At 41.0% G+C, this 19,109-nt stretch overlaps 1 protein-coding gene across 16 annotated transcripts in view; it reads left to right on the top strand.

Annotated features, from left to right (window-relative positions):
- The window catches only part of LOC149230523 (hypersensitive-induced response protein 1-like), a 76,936-nt gene that overhangs the window by 26,378 nt on the left and 31,449 nt on the right, over positions 1 to 19,109 (top strand). For 4 of the 16 annotated variants that reach the window (XM_089378990.1, XM_089378991.1, XM_089378987.1 and 1 more), the window contains exon 4: positions 7,421 to 7,500. The exons of the other annotated variants lie outside the window; for them this stretch is intronic. The gene's annotated coding sequence lies outside the window, so the exon portion shown is untranslated. The remainder of the gene's footprint in view (positions 1 to 7,420; positions 7,501 to 19,109) is intronic. 16 annotated transcript variants of the gene reach the window in all.

Genomic DNA, 19,109 nt, shown 5'->3' with positions numbered 1-19,109 from the left:
CATTTAGTATAAAACATCTAGTACCAACAAAATATTAGACAATGGAGATTTTCTTGGATTCCTATGGTACCGGTCACTATCACTATCAAGTGAGATGTGAGCCTCAACATGAGGTGGTGTGTAGTTGTAACAAGAAAAGAAGGAAGAGTCGTATTGTTAATTTTTGGTATGTTCTATGCTTAGAGCAATTTACTTCAATTTTTCATATTAGTCCAATGACAATATTCAGATTAGCAATCACATCAGCATGATAGTAAAGTGCAAATAGAACATAAACATAAACAGTAGAAGACAAGCCAAGACAAGAGGACACAAGATGTGGCACGAACCAGGGACAAACCCCAATGTGGGGAAATCCTTGATCAATTATTCTTATATTCTTCAATGGTTCAACAGAGAGAGAAAATAGTAAAAATATACAAATCAGATGTATGACAGCAACAGTAAGTCCATCATTTTGATAATGATGACTGTTCTAGGATGCAACACTGACAAACTTCAAACATTCATGAAGAGTACTGAAGCATATCCTTTTAGTTGATCATCAATGCAGGTGCAATATTCTTTTAATTGCCTACTCCTGCAATTCTAGATAGGGCACAAGAAGAAGCCTTGTAACCTTCCACGTTGTTAGACAACTAATCCCTTTAAGGGTGGCAGGCCACCTAGGAGAGTCTCTCCTAATCCACGCTGCCTCCTGAAATAAATGTACACTGCAATGCTACCTCAGAACAGCCTTAGCTGCTTGCTATGGCTTCAAATTCTGCCAACAGACCCAAATAAATCCTTAACTCATGCCTAGTAATAACCTTTATTACAATGTTGTCACCTACAACATTCATGCTGCATTAAGGCTCTTTTGCTGTGGCTTAGAGTTTCTCTTAACTGTGTCTTGAGGCCTCTCTTTAGACCGTGTTATTAGGGCCTCCTTCTAGCTACGGATTAAAACCTCCTTTGTTGTGGATAGGCCTCTTCTAGATAGCATCTAAAACTCTCTTGTCTGCGGCTAGGTGACCTTGCTTTTCCTTTGGATAAGGGCTACACTTTACAGTGGATTAGGGCTAGATAGACGCCTCTTGAGATTGCGTATAGGAGCCTTTCTGTCTACGGATTTGGGCCTTCCTTAATTGCGGATGATGAGCCTCTATTTAACTTTGGCCATAACTCTTCTTCAACCTCCTTATGACAACGAATAAATCTCATCTGATCTGCGGCTAGGGCTAGATATGATAGCGGCTAGGTCTTCTTAAGATCTTGGATAGGCCTCCTCTATACAACGTATAGGAGCCTCCTTCACTAGACCTTCTTTTGCTACGGCTAGGGCATGGCTAGATTCCCTTCAACTGCGGCTCGGTGTTCCTTGACTTGCTACATATAGAACCCTTTCTTCACTGCGTCTAGGGCTTCTCCCTCTTGATCTCTCTAACCACCAAACCCAAACGAGTGGAGAGAGATCGTAGGAGAAGTGTGTGTGAAAATGACTTGAAGGCCACCTCTATTTATAGTGCAATGTTGAGGTTGAGTTGGGGTAATTTGGTTGCTGGCCGACCTTGACAAATTGTCAAGTAACACAAATAAATTCATATCTCCATGAATACATGTCGGAATCGGATGATCTTTAGATCAATCCTACACCTCTCGATGAGAGGAATCCAAGAAAAATATCAGCTGCCATAAATAAGAAGACCCACATGGAGTTTGGCCCTAGTTGCCAATTTTAACACTCCCTCTCAACTAGGGAGAACTCCATCTGCTAATCCATCTGCCAGTTCGTACTATCTCTGCCATCAATGCAGTGCCCTGCACTACTCTGCTCTGCTGAACTATGAAGAAGAAGAAGTGATCGAGAATGTATCATACCATTCTCTACTGACCCGAAGTTAGTCCCATATAAAGAGTGTCTCATACCACTCTTACTGATCTGAAATCAGTTCCAAATAAAGAGTGTCTCATACCACTCTTACTGATCCGAAATCAGTTCCAAATAAAGAGAGTGTCTCATACCACTCTTACTGACCCAAAGTCAGTTCCAATTGATCCTAGATCAATATCATCCTAGCATAGGGAGTACAGTAGTACACGATGCGTCCATCAGTAGTACTATGGTCCCTATCCTCATTTCCTTGCTCACTGGCCAGATGAGAGGTACTTCCCATGAGTCCCAGATTGCATGGGTAGGATGTCTCAGCAAGAGAAGGATGAACCACTCATCCTGCCTACATGTCGCCATGGGGTATCCCAGGGGAAGGCTGAACCACTCACCCTGTACATAACAGATCACGAGGGGAAGGCTGAATCACTCACCCTATTACTGCGTCTTAGTAGGAGAAGGATGAACCACTCATCTTGCCTACATAGCAAGCCACTAGGGGAAGGCTGAACCACTCACCCTATTGTTGCTCATCTCTCCAAGAAGTACCCCATGCCCCACGGAGCTCCTAGAGCTCAATATATCATACAGGACCCTCAGGAGAGGGTCTCTCCACGACTCCTAATCGTTCTCGGAAAGTCAAGAATTTGACCTTTCCCAGGGGCTTCATCTGAATATCGGTGACTTGCACATGAGGCCTAATCTGATAGAGCCTTATTGTTGCTCGCTGTACCATATCCCAGATAAATTGGTACCTGATGTCTGTGTGCTAAGAGTGATCATGAAATACAGATTCTCTGATAATCGGATCCCACTCTGGTTGTCACAGAGGATCACGATGGTATCCAGCACGTGTCCAAACAACTCACTGAAGAGCTTCCCCAACTATATAGCTTCACACAAGACCATACTCGCAGCTATGTATCCGGCCTCAACGGTGCTTAAAGCAACCGACTTCTGCTTCCTGCTCATCCAGGATATCGAAGCAGAACCCAAAGAGAACCAGCACTCATAAGTGCTTTTTCGATCCACCATATTGCCTGCCCAATTAGTATCAGAATAACCAAGCAGCCTCATAGCTATGGTAGTGAATCTCAGTCCATGTGTGATTGTGCCTCTAAGATATCTTAGAAGATTCTTGGCACCAATCCAATGTGGGTGATGAGGCTCAGCCATATGTTGGCTCAACATGCTAACTGCAAAACATATATCTGGACAAGAGTTCACCAAGAACATCAATGCTACTATGAGTTGACGAAACTTAGAGGCATTTCCCAAATCAGGTCCGACAACACTACCGCATAACTTCTTAAAGTTAATCTCCATCGAGGTAATCACGGGCTTGCAGTCCATCATTTCAGATTCAGAATCCAACTCCCTCTTACTTTTGTAAATGAGGGGGTTTGTACTTGTCAGAAAGAGGTCGTCCACATAAAGTACCAGTATGAGAGGTCTATCATCCACAACCTTAAAGCAATGGTTTGGATCGGCTTCACTCCTAGTGAATCTCAGCTTCATCAAATAGCTATCAATTCTCTCAAACCGAGCACGGGATGCTTGCTTCAAATCAAGGAGAGCTTTCTTCAACCTGCATACATGAGATTCTCGATCATGAATCTCAAACCCCTCGGGTTGTTCCACTTCTGTGGTCTTGCTCTTACATGAGGGGAATGGTCCCCTTGTAAGATTTCCTTCGGTACATCTCGAACATGTACCTTCATGCTCTTCTTTGAATTCAGGCGTCCCTGTCACCATCTGTCTCACATCAGGAAGGGCCTTACAATGAAGACGGGCAGACCTCCAGTGCCATTGAAGAGATGTGTCACACGACAAGGTTCCCAATGGACTTCCTGCAACTTGATACAAAGTGCCAACCTTGAACCTAAGAGTAAAAGCATCTTTAAAATTCCTTTTCCAAACACGTACCTTTCCATCAATGAATGCCACCTTGTAACCTTTGTCTTCCATTGCCAAAATGGACACCAGGTTCTTCTTGAGATCAGGTACATAAAGAACTTCTTGTAAATGAATCGTGTTACCCTGATCCAATTGAAGAGTAACATTCCCTACACCCTTTACGAGATAGGTGGCATCGTCTCCAAGAATAATCTTCAAGTTTGTTTCCTTCTCTATCAGATTAGAGAGCGCTTCCTTGTATCCGGTGAAGTGCCTTGAAGCACCACTATCAATAAGCCAATTTCCCAAAGAGTCCAGAGGAGAGGTAGTGGAGAGTGCCGAAATAAGATAATACTCCTTTTGCTTGTCAGAAACAACATTTGATTCTTCATACCTGGAGTTCCTTACTTTCTTGGAGGGTTGACCATTTCCTTGATGTCCTGCATTCCTTTTTCCTTTGCCATTGTACTTGTCATTCCTTCGATCATTGTTATTGAAGTTGCCCCTGGAATGATTGTGATCATCATCATGTGATGTGTCCCTTCTATTTGGACACTCCCTCGCATAGTGGCCAAAGTTATTGCAAGCAAAGCATCTGCCTTTCCTTCCACCCTTAGATCCGAGCTTTCCATTGAAATGATCTTTAGACCCTGCATTATTTCTCCTTTTGGCATGAGTGAAGAAAGCAGTAGGGTTGCCTTTATTATATGGCATTTCTTGCTCCACCATCCTGGTTTCTTCTTGAATGCATCTCGACATCAATTCTTCAAACCCAGGAATTCCATCATTATTGAGAATAATGGCTCTAAATATATACCACTCGGGTGGGAGTTCTCCAAGGGTAGTGATAGTAAGTTCCTTGTCAGATATGATTTCTCCAATCGAAAGAAGATCATTCTTGATCTCAGTGATCCTTAAGAAGTAGGATTGAATATCCTTGTCCTTGCCCTTAAAATCCTTCAACTTATTTTTGAGGAATAAAATTTGATTTGCATCACTAACCTTGAACATGCTTACCAATCTGTCGTAGATCTCCTTGCAGGTGTTTAGATCGGAGATGTAGGCCACCAGAGGCTTGTCAGTGGAATCTCTGATAATCTTCTTCGCTTTGACGTCACCATTTGTGTACTTGTTTTTTGTATAAGCCAATGCATTTGATGGAGGCTCAGGGATTTTACCCTTCACATAGTCCAACACTTCTTGTCTTTCCAATGTTAGATCAAGGGACATCTTCCATCCGTGATAGTCAAAATTTTCATGGAGCTTGTCTTTAGCCGGGAAGTGGGATAAGGAAACCATTGAGCATTTTGTCCTTTCCAACTGTCTTCGGTGATTTCTCTTTCACTCTTGCTTGGGCTTTGTCTTCATCTCACCTCTGATACCATGTTAATTTTTGGTATGTTCTATGCTTAGAGCAATTTACTTCAATTTTTCATATTAGCCCAATGACAATATTCAGATTAGCAATCACATCAGCATGCTAGTAAAGTGCAGATAGAACATAAACATAAACAATAGAAGAAAAGCCAATACAAGAGGACACAAGATATGGCACGAACCATGGACAAACCCCAATGTGGGGAAACCCTTGATCAATTCTTCTTATATTCTTCAATAGTTCAGCAGAGAGAGAAAATAGTACAAATATACAAATCAGATATTGTATGATAGCAGCAGTAAGTCCATCATTTTGATAATGATGACTGTTCTAGGATGTAGCACCGACAGACTTCAAACATTCACGAAGAGTACTGAATCATATCCTTTTAGTTGATCATCAATGCAGCTGCAATATTCTTCTGATTGCCTGCTCCTGCAATTCTAGATAGGGCACAAGAAGAAGCCTTGTAACCTCCATGCTGTCAGACAATTAAGCCCTTTAAGGATGGCAGTCCACCTAGGAGAGTCTCTCCTAATCCATGCTGCCTCCTGAAATCAATGTACACTGCAATGCCACCTTAGAACAACCTTAGCTGCTTGCTATGGCTTGCAGCCTAGCAAAGCAGCTAGCTATAGCTTGAGATTCTTCCAACAGGTCCAAATAAATCCTTAACTCATGCCTAGTCATAACCTTTAGGACAACGTTGTCACCTACAACAATTCATGCTGCGTTAGGGCTCTTTTGCTATGGCTTAGAGTTTCTCTTAACTGCGTCTTGAGGCCTCTCTTTAGACTGCGTTATTAGGGCCTCCTTCTAGCTACGGATTAGAATGTCCTTTGCTGTGGATAGGCCTCTTTTGGACAGCATCTAAAACTCTCTTTTCTGTGGCTAGGTGGCCTTGCTTTTGCTGTGGATAAAGGCTACACCTTACAAATGATTAGGGCTAGATAGAAGTCTCTTGAGACTGCGTATAGGAGCCTTTCTGTCTACGGATTTAGGCCTTCCTTAATTGCAGATTATGAGCCTCTATTTAACTGCGGCCAGAACTCTTCTTCAGCCTCCTTATGACAGCGAATAGATCTCATCTGATCTGTGCCTAGGGCTAGCTTTAGGACTGCAGCTAGGGCTAGATATGACAGCAGCTAGGTCTTCTTAAGATCTTGGATAGGCCTCCTCTATACAACGTATAGGAGCCTCATTCAACTGTGAATATAGGGCTGCATTAGACCTTCTTTTTCTGCGGCTAGGGCATGGCTAGATCCCCTTCAACTGCGGCTAGGTGTTCCTTGACTTGCTGCATATAAAACCCTTTCTTCATTGCGTCTAGGGCTTCTCCCTCTTGATCTCTCTAGCCACTAAACACAAACAAGTGGAGAGAGATCTTAGGAGAAGTGTGTGCGAAAATGACTTGAAGGCCACCTCTATTTATAGTGCAACGTTGAGGTTGAGTTGGGGTAATTTGGTTGCTGGCCGACACTGACAAATTGTCAAGTAACAGAAATAAATTCATATCTCCATGAATACATGTTGGAATCGGATGATCTTTAGATCAATCCTACACCTCTTGATGAGACGAATCCAAGAAAAATATCAGCTGCCATAAATAAGAAGACCCACATGGAGTTTGGCCTTAGTTGCCAATTTTAACACGTATATACTTGGCACTCTCTCATCAACTGGATTATATATTGATCCATAAAATTGTGATATTTCTTTATATACAGTTTTCTTTGGTGGTATGAGTCTTGATACTTTGAGAACACTAAACAGGGGTTCTAGCTAGAAACAAAACCATGATTCAAACTGGGATATTGTTCAAATATCCTGTTGAAGATAGTTGATGAAGTCATTATGTCTGATGTGACTGAAGCATTCATCCTTTGGACACCATTTGTGTAAGGGTATTCTGAACTAGGGTGACCAATCCTTATAGGGATTACACATTGAACTATATTCAAACATCAACCATACTATCTTGGCATGTTTGAAATACATAATTATATTACATTAGTCTGTATAAGACAACCATGACTCATATAAACAAATATACCATTGCCTTGCAAATGGTTCAAACCTAATAGCCCCTTGATACATTTTGGGTGAATCACTTAAATACTGGACATTACTTATATTACTACGATTGTTATTAATCCAATGTTCAAGGATACATTCATATGCAAAACTTCCTTTGACTTTTTCTAGTTGACAATCAAAGCAATAATTTGCATAACAATATTTACATAGTAGGCCTTAATGAAATCCATCTGGAGCAGGAGGTGGTGTTGGCATAGCTATTGAAGATGATGCATTAGAGTATTTGAACATATTGATCTCTTTTGGTGCTGCTTCTCTTGTGAGTAAATCTGCTACGCAATTATCTTTGCCTTTTTGTATTCAATCTCAAAATCAAAAACCATCTAGCCATAGGTTCCATCTCATTATTCTATTGTTGCCTTGCTCAAGCAACCTTTTATTTTGTAACATTCATGCCATGTGTTTAAGATTTGTTTTTACTAGTTTAATGAACCATTTGAATCTTTTAATTCCATTTTTTACAACAAGAATTTCTTTATGAGATGGGTATTTTAGTTCAGTGTCAATGAAACACCTTGAAGCATAAGAACATACTTCTCTTTTAGAATGTTCTTGCATCAAAACACTAGCCCAAACATCAGTTGTGGCATCCGTCTCTAGTACATATGACAACTCATGTCAAGAGAGAACCAGGCTAGGTAAATTTTGGACCTTTTGCTTAATGAATTGAATTGCTACTCTCATAGCAAGTGTCCATTCAGCTCCTCTGAGCCTTTTCTATAACATCTTTACATCTTTAGCTTGATTCTCATAGAACTGTCTTATGTAGTTGAGACTACCTAAAAACCTTCCTAACTATCATCGATCGTGAATTGTATCTGGAAATTCTGATAAGGCCTTCAACACATGATCCTTCAATTCAACCTTTCCTTGAAACAAGATTAATCCTAAATATTCAATCTGGGTCTTAACAAACTTAAGTTTTGATTTGCTGAGGACTAATCCATGCTTATAAATTCTTTGATGGACTAACTACGGGTGTTTCTTATGTTCCTTTAAATCAAACTAACAAATTAACAAATCATCTATGTACACAATTACAAAATGGAAATTACCAAAAATATCCTCCATTCTTTTCTGGAATTCTGAAGCAGCATTCTTCAATCCAAATGGCATAACTCTCCATTAGAATTGTCCATGCGGCATAATGAACCTTGTCTTATACCTATCAAATGGTTTGATTCCTATCTGCCAAAATGTTGTTGATCTTATCGAACAATGCTTCTTTTGATCGTAAAGGATACCTGATTGGTAAGAGAGCACCATTGAGTGCTCTGTAATTGATAACGGTATGAGGCTTTCCTCTTTTTTGTTTTGAATGCTTGTTCACACAAAATGTCAAGCAAGCCCAAGGACTGCAACTTGGATCAATCAACTTTCTTGCTAGAAATTCAACGATTTCTACTTTAGAAAGCTCAAGTTTGTTGGTGACATCTGATTTGTAGAGGACATCTGGGGGGCACCTAAGTAGTTTTATTTGTATGGAAGATGAACAAAGTATTATTCCCTTTGCCAAAAGGCATTAATAAATCTGTAGTACATTCTGTTAAATTTTCATCAATTTGTTTTGTGTTGCAACTATCACTTCAGCAAAATCCAATAGCATCCAATTTAACAATTTACTTCTTCAATTATCCAATGATAGTAGAGCAATAGTAGATAGAACAATTAGACAAATGCACAATGAAAGACAACCGAGGGACAAGAGACACAAATTTGGTCAATGACCAGGGAAAAACCCCACTGGGGAAAAACCCTTGCAAATCTTCTTCTATTAGATTGTCTTCAAATGTTCAACAGAGAGAGTACATCATCCAAGAGTCAAAGTCAAACTTTGACTAGCCAATATCTAATATCCAAACAATCAAATCAATATACCAATGTCAAAGATGATGAGGAAGAGTCAAGTTTGGTCAACCACAAAAAGTTAACAATAGTTAACTACCCTAACAAGTCAAGTCAACAACAGTCAAATCAAGGTCAAATCTGCTCCAATTTAATTCGGTCAATGCCCAATCAATGCGACCTCTTTTGCTGGTCAAGGATCAGTCAAAATAACTCCCAAAACTTCAGTCAAACTTGGTCAATGGAGAGAGAAAGTCTGTTGTCATAGTCTGCAATTTTCTGCGGTCAAACCAGAAAGTCAATGTCAGTCAAACTGCTCAGAATTCCTCGATTTGTGTGTCCTTCAATGTGGCCTGCAAAAATCAAAATTTTCCACCCAAAACTGAAGTCAAATGATGTCAATTTCACCATGGTCAACGCTGGTCAACACCCTACATTAGACCTGCAATTTTCTTGCAACTTGGCCCAATAAAAAACAACCACCTGTCCTTTGCATGAGAGAGAGAAATCCTTCCAATCTGAGTTGTACAAACCAATAGGAATAGGAGAGAGAAGATGTGATGTGAGGTGATGAAGTGCCAAATGAGGATGAAGGTCTCTTGTATTTATATGAATCAATGAGGGTGAAAAGACATGTCGTTTGGGCTTCATGAGCCTACATGATGTTGAAGCCGACCTTGATAATTTACATACGAGTGGGTTTTAATTCAAAAACACACTTCTCCTTGTCCGAATTGAGTGATCTTTAGGCCGATTTTGGTCCTCTCGAAAAGAGGGATTTAATGCAATAATTATCTCCATTAAATGCGCTGTCCAAAGTGGAATTTAACCCTATTTGCATAATTTAACACCCGTTCTCAACTAGGAAGAATTCCACCTGTCAACATTTGTCTGTCGAACATCATGTCAACCTGTCATCATGTACCACCTCTGCTTGTCTCTGCTCATCTCATGCTGAACATTCTCAAATATAAAGAAGAAGAAATGCTGCAGGGGAGCTCCAGCTACCACCCTGTCTCTATCACCATTGGGGAGACTCAACTACCACCTGAAATCATCATCATCGTCGTCGGGGAGCCATGGCTATGACCCAAAACTAAAGACAATGGGCGAGACCAACCTAACCCAAGTGTAAGGATCACACTCTATCCCAAAGTCCCTGACAATAGGTGAGATCAACGTAAGGATGACACTCTACCCTACTGTTCCTGATCGTCCATCTTAACCCTAAAGAGTCAGATGGTAGAACACATGCATCCACCGACTTGGGTGAGATCCACCTACTCCAAGGGGTAGGGATCACACTCTATCCCAAGTCCCTCAACCCATTGGCTAGATGGGAGAGGTTATCCCACTGAGTGGGCAGGATGCTAATTGGGGCATACTCTGACTAGGGGAGATCCCGGGTCTCAACATCCTATAGGTCAGAGGTCTCTCATCCCCAGGAGTCATATAGCTCCATTCCACACCTTGGGAGCTCAACCAAGGGGGAAGAGCATTGCTCAGTGTTCTTGATCAGCTTGGACTCTTATTTGAAAGGGTCATCTCAACCAGTCCAAGTTGCTCTCTGAAGACCAAGAACTTCCCTTTCAGCAAAGCCTTGGTGAGGATATCGGCTATCTGCTCATCTGTCAAAATGTGGAGGAGTCTCACGGCTCCTCTCTGCACCATATCTCAGATAAAATGATATATGATCTCTATATGCTTGGACTTGTCGTGGAAAACAAGATTCTTTGACAAACGAATCCCACTCTTGTTATCACAATAGATAACTGTCGTGTCTAGAACCTACTCAAATAGCTCTCCAAAGAGCTTCCTCAACCAAACTGCTTCACAACTCGCAAGGCTAGTTGCAATATACTCGACCTTAGCAATGTTAAGGGCTACAAATTTATGCTTCCTGCTCATCCATGATATCATGGTAGATCCTAGACTAAAACAACATCTGAAAGTACTCTTCCTGTCGACAACATTGCTAGCCCAATCTGCATCTGTATATCCATGTAGTCTAACGTCTCCAGCGACATATCTCAGTCCAAGGTTAATAGTCCCATGTAGATATCTCAATACATGCTTGGCAACGACCCAATGTACATGGTGAGGCTTGGTCATAAACTGGCTCAAGGTGTTAACTGCAAAACATATGTCGAGGTGAGTATTCATGAGAAACATCAGAGCACCAACCAATTGTCTATACTCAGAAGGGTTTGCTAGGTCTGGTCCAATAACTTCTCCACACAACTTCTTGAAATTCATCTCCATAGGTGTAGGCAAGGACTTGCACTCAACCATGCCAAATCTCTCTAGAAGTTTCACAACATATTTTCCTTGTGAAAGGAAAATCTCGACTTTTGCCATACTTCTAGTCCCAGGAAATAGTGCATCAAACCAAGGTCTTTCATCTCGAATTCAGAAGCCAATTTCCTCTTACATTCTAGAATGAGAGGGTCTGCACCTGTCATGAATAAGTCATCAACATATAATACCAAAATGAGAGGCATACCTTGGATTGTTTTGAAGTACAAGTTTGGATCAACATTGCTCCTTGTGAATCCCAGCTTTATCAAGTAACTGTTGATACGAGCATACCAAGCATGGGGGGCTTGCTTCAACCCATAGAGAGCTTTCTTCAATCGACATACATGGGTCTTCCTGTCATGAACTTCAAATCTTGGAGGTTGTTCAATGTACACTTCTTCTTGAAGCAAACCATGTAAGAAAGCGGTCTTCACATCCATTTGATGGAGAGTCCATCCCTGACTTGCAGCAAGGGCTACATAGTCACCTGACATGGGGATTCGTAGGATTCGGGGATTCGAGTGTCGGATTCGGACACGTTGACCCCCGGAATAGGACACGTAGGATTCGTTATATATATATATATATATATATTAAAAATTAAATATTTCTTACACAAATTCTAATTAATGATACAAATTCATTGATTTCAAACATAGATTTTCATTTATAGCATGCATAGTACATACAAAATTGAAAATTCAAATACATGTCATTGTCAGTGGTCACATAAATCATGATTCATAATTCATAAATGAAAGACAACTTACAACTACAAGATAGTAAGATAAAGACACTGAAAACTGTAGTTTTCTCATTAAGTCATCAAATCAAAATGTGTTACATAGGTAGTGCTGGTGCAATGCCAATGGAAAATAGAAATAGAAAATATAAAACAACTACAAGTATACAAGCCTCAAGGCAATAGGTAGTCATCAATCCTCAGAGTCATCATCAGAATCAACATCATTGTCCTCATCATCAATGGTCACCACTGCTCTCCTCTGCATCCTCCTCCTCCCCTGTATCCGTAGTTGTCTCTGCATCTGCTGGTGTGGAGGATGACCCCTCTATGTCATCAAATATAACAGGCTCTAGCACTGGATCATTGAGATCCATGTTGGCCAATGCCAACTCAACACTGCTATCCAGACCCATATCATCAGAAAAGACATCCCACATCTTTGTCTTTCCCCTCAACCACTCTTCCCTCTGCCTGTAAATAAGACAAAGGTTGGTGTGCACATACACTATTGTCTCTGCCCTTGACTGCTCAAGCCTGCTCTTCTTCACACTGTACAAATTCCCATATGTGCTCCAATTCCTCTCGCAACAAGAGGATGAAGTCACCTGAGAGAGGAGCTTCATGGCTAACTGCTGAAGAGGAGGGCTTGTTGCCCCATGATTTGCCCACCAAGAATAAGGCTTCTTAGCCCCCTGTCTCTAATCACATCATATCTTGCAAATCGACCAGTGCCAGTGGAAAACTCTGCAAAGGCATCCTCCACCTCATCAAGCAATGCGCTATCTGAAAAACCCGCCTGAATGCCTCTTTCCTCCCCTGTGAGATTTCACCATCCATGTGAGGAGGGAATCTGCGGGAAGGTCCACCATTCAGCCACTCATGGCTGTAGTATTTAGGGTTCAATGAATGAGCCAAACAATGTAAAGGTGTACAAATCTTGTCCCATCTGCTGACAAGAATATCCTGTATAGTATCACATAAGGCCTCTGGTGATGTCTCGGGGCACTCACTCTGTAGAATAATGCTCCTCACAGACTCAATCATGGAATCCCATCTCTCATAAACCTCTCCTAGGATGGGTTTGTCTGTATCTGCAAATCGAAGCAAAGAAATGATAGGGTCCATGATCCGAATAATTAGATCTACCCTCTCCCACCAAGCATCATCTAGCACTGTGTCCTTCACTCTTTTAGAGGCTACCTGATTTGTCTTTCTCCAAAAAGATCAAAACTCAAAAATAACCATGGACCCAAGAGTGGTCTTGACCTCCCTCAACCTCTTCAACATCATGAATGAAGAGGCAAACCGTGTATCAACAATCTTCAACCATGATAGATTGGTGTACTCCTTGTAGATAGTGAGGGCATTTGTATGATTTTGCACAAAGTTACGGATATGTCGTGCATTCTCAATAATGTTACCAATCCAAAGCATATCAGAAGCAATGGATTTCAGTGCTAAGTTCAATGAATGGACAATGCAAGGTGTCCAAAACACTTGTGGATATTTAGCTTCCACAATCATGCCAGCAGCCTTGCAAACAGGTGCATTATCTGTAATGATTTGCACACAAGAATCAACACCTACATCTTCAATAACTTTAATAAATAACTCACTAATAAATTGTGCATCCTTGTATTCTCCAAGTATATCCACTGCTTTCAAGAAAACTAGACCATTCAAGGAAGACACCATGAAGTTGAAGATTGGGTGTAGTGCTGGATCTGTCCATCCATCAGAAACAATGCTAACCCCAGATGTTGGCCATGGTGCTACAATAGGCTCAAGCATTTTTTGCACCTCTTTTTTTCCTTCGTCAACAATGTGGTTCTCAGCGTCTCTGACCCAGGAGGCACATACCCTGATGGAGCCCCTTGAGTTAGAGCTCGGCACATCTCAATAAATAGAGGTGACCGTGCAACATTAAATGATATGAAGTTTTGATAGAACGAGGAGGCAATGGTGAGATCAAGCTCTTCCCGTCTCTCTTTTTGGAAAATCTTGTCCATTGGACCAAGTGCAATTGCTCTTCTTTTTGTTGCTTGTCCCCCAACCAAAGTAGAGCTCTCAAATGGAAATTTGGTGGTGCCTTTCCTCAAAAATGGAAGGGGGTCTTCATTCTTGGGTTTTCTTGATTTTGAAGCCACATTTTCCATGCCAACATTGGACTCCTTTTCCATTTCTTTCCTCTTTTGTAAAGGGACAACTTTACAGGCTCCAATCCCACAACCCGGTAAAGCCAACAAATGGCCTTTCACACGAAAATATGTGCTTTTGAAAGCAATGTGACAAAAATTGCATCTCCATTGCACATTGCCTCCTCCCTTCCCCTTGGTGCTTGTCCCATCCTCTCTTGTAACATATTTCGACAAGGGATATTTTTCAATGTTGTCTTTAGGTCCTCCTCTTCCCTCAACATTACTTGTAGCAGACTCTGATGATATTGGGGGAGGAGGGGCATCTCCAATGGAGACATTCTTGCCCTTCCTTTTCTCCCTAACTGTTGCCTTTGATTGAGCCATGAATACTGTAAAAAAAATGAACAAAACATGCAAAATTTGTAAACAAAAAATCATATACAAATTGCTGTAATAGAATAAGGAATGCAAAAAAATGGAGCTGAACTGCACTTACCTGGTGCTTGAATCTCCTTGTCGAACGCTCTACTCCCTTAGCTCCTTGCTCCAAACCCTTATCTCCTTGCCCACAACTCAAACAATGCAAAGTGAAATGACAAACAACGTGAAGCAATAAAGGAAATGCGTCTTTTTTAACCCGCGGGAGTCTGTTTTTTGGGATACGAATCCCAGAATCGGGATTCGTCTAGCCTGTACGGGATTCGTACAGGATTCGTACGAATCCTATTCGGACTCGTCGAATCCTGTTCTGGGATTCGAATTCCCAGCGAATCGTATCCGATTCGCGGGATTCAGATTCGTCGGGGTGTTTCAACGAATCCGGTTACTTAGAAGGGCTACGATTGAACGAATGGTTGTATATCGGGCCACAGGAGCAAAATATATCATCGTAATCTTCTCCCTCTTTTTGAGAGAAACCACGGGCTATGAACCTTGCCGTGTATTTTTCAATGCTTCCATCAACCCCATGCTTGATATTATAGAGCCATTTGGAGGTTACCATAGATCTTCCCTTCGGTCTCGGCATAATATCCCATACATCATTTTTCATAATAGACTCATATTCTTCGGCCATTGCATCCTTCCAGACTTGTTCCTTCACGACTTCTTCAAAGGTACTAGGTTTAGCTTGGATCATTGCTCATAGCTATGACATATGCTTGGTACCTGCATGGTTTCTTGCTTTCCCTGTAAGTTCCACGAGCAACAGGATGTTTCTCGGCATCTTATAGTGTGTTTTTAAGCCAAAGTGGTCTTGTCCTGGTAGTAGGATCCAAGGGGTCCATAAGCTCCATGGGATCATCAATGATGCCCTTCTCAGATTCAGGCACAGAAGGACCTTCTAGAATATCCATATCATCATTCTTGTCTTTAGGAGGAGGAGGCGGAGGGAGGTCCCTTGCTTTTCTAAGTGCAACATCTTCATCAAATGTTACATCCCTGCTAACTTCAACCTTCCTTTGACCAGAAATATATATTCTAAATGCTTTGGAATCTTCACTATATCCAACAAACGTACCTTTCCTTCCTGTAGCTTCTAGCTTGTTTCTTTTGTCCTTCGACACATGGAAATACACGGGGCAACCAAAAATTCGGAGATGACCAATATCAGGCTTGACACTTGTGAATACTTCCTCGGGAGTCTTGTTGTCCAAAGCTTGATGAGGCACCCTGTTTTGAACATATACCACTGTGTTTGTTGCTTCAACCCAAAGGAACTTTGGCAACTTTTGATCATGGAGCATGGCTTAGGCAACTTCTACAATGGACCTGTTCTTTCTCTTAGCTACTCCATTTTGCTCGGGAGTGTAGGGCACAATGGTCTCCTTCTTAATTCCTTCCTTCTTGCAAAAGTCTATAAATTCATTTGAGATGTATTCCCCACCGTTGTTGGACCTGAAGATCTTTATTTTCTTCCCTGTATGATTTTCAACCAAAGCCTTGAACTCCTTGAATATTTCGAATGCCTCATCCTTGTGCTTCAAATAATATATCCATGTCTTCCTTGAGAAATCATCGATGAAGGTGATGTAATAAAGATGACCCCCAAGTGAATGCACGGGCATTGGACCACATATATCAGAATGAATAAGATGAAGGATGTCTTCTGTCTTGTTTTCGCTAGAGGGGAATGGTCCCCTTGTCTTCTTTCCACTAGCACACCCAGGGCATACTCCATCATGTTGAGCTTGAACATTGGGGATCCTGGAGACCAACTTCTTCAATTTTGGAAGAGCATCATAATGTAGATGGGCCAGCCTTTGGTGCCACAACTCGCTTTGAAGATTTGTATTATGGACCATAGCTAGAAGAGGTCTTCCTGTGACTCTATAGAGTCCTTCAAACCTAGATCCCAATGTGAAGGCATTTCTCATATAGGATTCAATAGGCCAAGAAAGTACTTTTCCTTTAATGAATGCAACCCTCATTCCTTTATCCTCCAAAGCAGATATCGAAACCAAATTCTTCTTTAATCCCGGCACATATAATACATCATGAAGCAAGACAGATTCCCTAGAGTTCAAATGAAATTTGACAGACCCAAATCCCTTTATGCGATGAACCTCTCTCTCTGCCAAATTAGAGAGAACCTCCTTATATCCAAAGAAGTGATGAGAGGCCCCACTATCAACTAACCAACTATCCCAATAATACGAAGGAGATGAACTAGATAATGCAAAAATAAGAATATATTCAGATTGATTAGTAGTATTGCCTTCATACCTGGAGTTCCTTGACCTCTTTGGAGGACGATAGCTATCTTCACGATCATCGGGGGAGTCTCTTCTTCTTTCATTCCTTCTTCTATCATCTCTTCTTTCATATGACTTGTTGTTTTTGAAGCCACGGTTATTGTTGTAGGACCTTGAAGAGTTTCTTCTTGGAGCATCTCTATTTTCGGGATAATCTCGAGCATAATGACCCTTTCAATGACAATTGTAGCACTCAATATCTCTACCCACCTTCTTGAATCCCTGGAATCTCGATTAGATTGAGGAGGTTTTCTTGATTTAGATGGCTTTCCCTTTCCTTTCTTTGCATTTTTTTTCTTTCCTTGAGCAACGTAGGCAGAGGGCTCTCCTTCCTTTGATCCTTGAATTCTTCCTCTAGATATCATCCTTGATTCTTCTTGAGTGAGCTTTCCAACAAGCTCATCAAATGACGAGAAGCTATTGTTGTTGCTTATAGTAGTAATGAAGGTTTCCCAAATGGGAGGGAGGCCTCTAAGAGTTACAATCACCAATTCCCTGTCAGGTGTGGTTTCCCCAATTCTTTGCAATTGATCTCTAAGACGAGATATCCTCATAATGTATGATTGTATAGATTCTCCTTTGTTCATCTTTGTGTCTTTGAGTTGATATTTCAAAGAGATGATTTCATTCAAATTGTTGACTTCATACATGCCAACTATCTTATCATACATATCCTTAGACCTTCTCAAATTTCCAACATACGCAAGTAGATTATCTTGTAAACCATCAGCTATAATTTGCTTTGCTTTTAACTCACCTTTCTTATGCTTGTTTTTGACAGCAGCGGAAGCATTTTCCGAAGGCTCAGGTACTCTTCCTTGAATGAAGTCCAAAACATCATTGTTGTCAACTATGATCTCCAACCTGACTTTCCATGCAGCAAAGTTAGATGAGTCACCCAACTTCTCATGCTCCTTGAAGAAAGAGGAAGACATTTTTACCAAAAGATTTTCCCTTTTTCGATCAGTGGCTAGAAAAATGGATGCTCTTGATCTATGTCTCTTGGGCTTGTCTTCACCTCAGCTCTGATACCATGTGATATTTTTCATCAATTTGTTCTATGCTGCAACTATCACTCCAGCAAAATCCAATTATATCTAATTTAACAATTTACCTCTTCAATTATCCAATGACAGTAGAGCAATGGTAGATAGATGAATTAGACAAATGCACGTTGAAAGACAACCAAGAGACAAGAGACACAAATTTGATCAATGACCAGGGAAAAACCCCACTAGGGGAAAACCCTTGCAAATCTTCTTCTATTAGATTGTCTTTAAATGTTCAGTAGAGAGAGTACATCATCCAAGAGTCAAACTCAAACTTTGACTAGCCAATATCCAATATCCGAACAATCAAATCAATATACCAATGTCAAAGATGATGAGGAAGAGTCAAATCTGGTCAACTGCAAAGAGTCAACAACAGTTGACTACATGAACCTGTAAAGTCAACAACAGTCAAATCAAGGTCAAATCTGCTCCAATTTAATTTGGTCAATGCCTAGTCAATGCGGCCTCTTTTGCTGGTCAAGGATCAGTCAAAACAGCTCCCAAAACTTTGGTCAAACTTGGTCAATGGAGAGAGAAAGTCTGTTGTCACAGTGTGCAATTTTCTGCAGTCAAACTGTAAAGTCAACGTTGATCAAACTGCTCAAAATTTCTCGATTTGTGTGTCCTTCAATGTGGCTTGCAAAAATCGAATTTTTCCACCCAAAACCAAAGTCAAATGATGTCAATTTCACCTTGGTCAATGCCTTGCAACAGACCTGCAATTTTCCTGCAACTCGGCCCAATCAGAAACAACCACTTGTCCTTCGCATGAGAGAGAGAAATCCTTCGAATCTGAGTTGTACGAACCAATAGGAATAGGAGAGAGAAGATGTGATGTGAGGTGATGAAGTGCCAAATGAGGATGAAGGTCTCTTGTATTTATATGAATCGATGAGGGTGAAAAGACATGTCGTTTGGGCTTCATGAGCCTACATGATGTTGAAGTCAAACTTGATAATTTACATATGAGTGGGTTTTAATTCAAAAACACACTTCTTGTACGATTTGAGTGATCTTTAGGTCGATTTTGGTCCTCT

Source organism: Pinus tabuliformis, chromosome J, assembly GCF_031772625.1.
Source record: "Pinus tabuliformis cultivar Carrire ecotype Pingquan chromosome J, CPIR1, whole genome shotgun sequence".
NCBI lineage: Eukaryota > Viridiplantae > Streptophyta > Pinopsida > Pinales > Pinaceae > Pinus > Pinus tabuliformis.
This window is presented reverse-complemented; position numbering and strand designations above follow the sequence as displayed.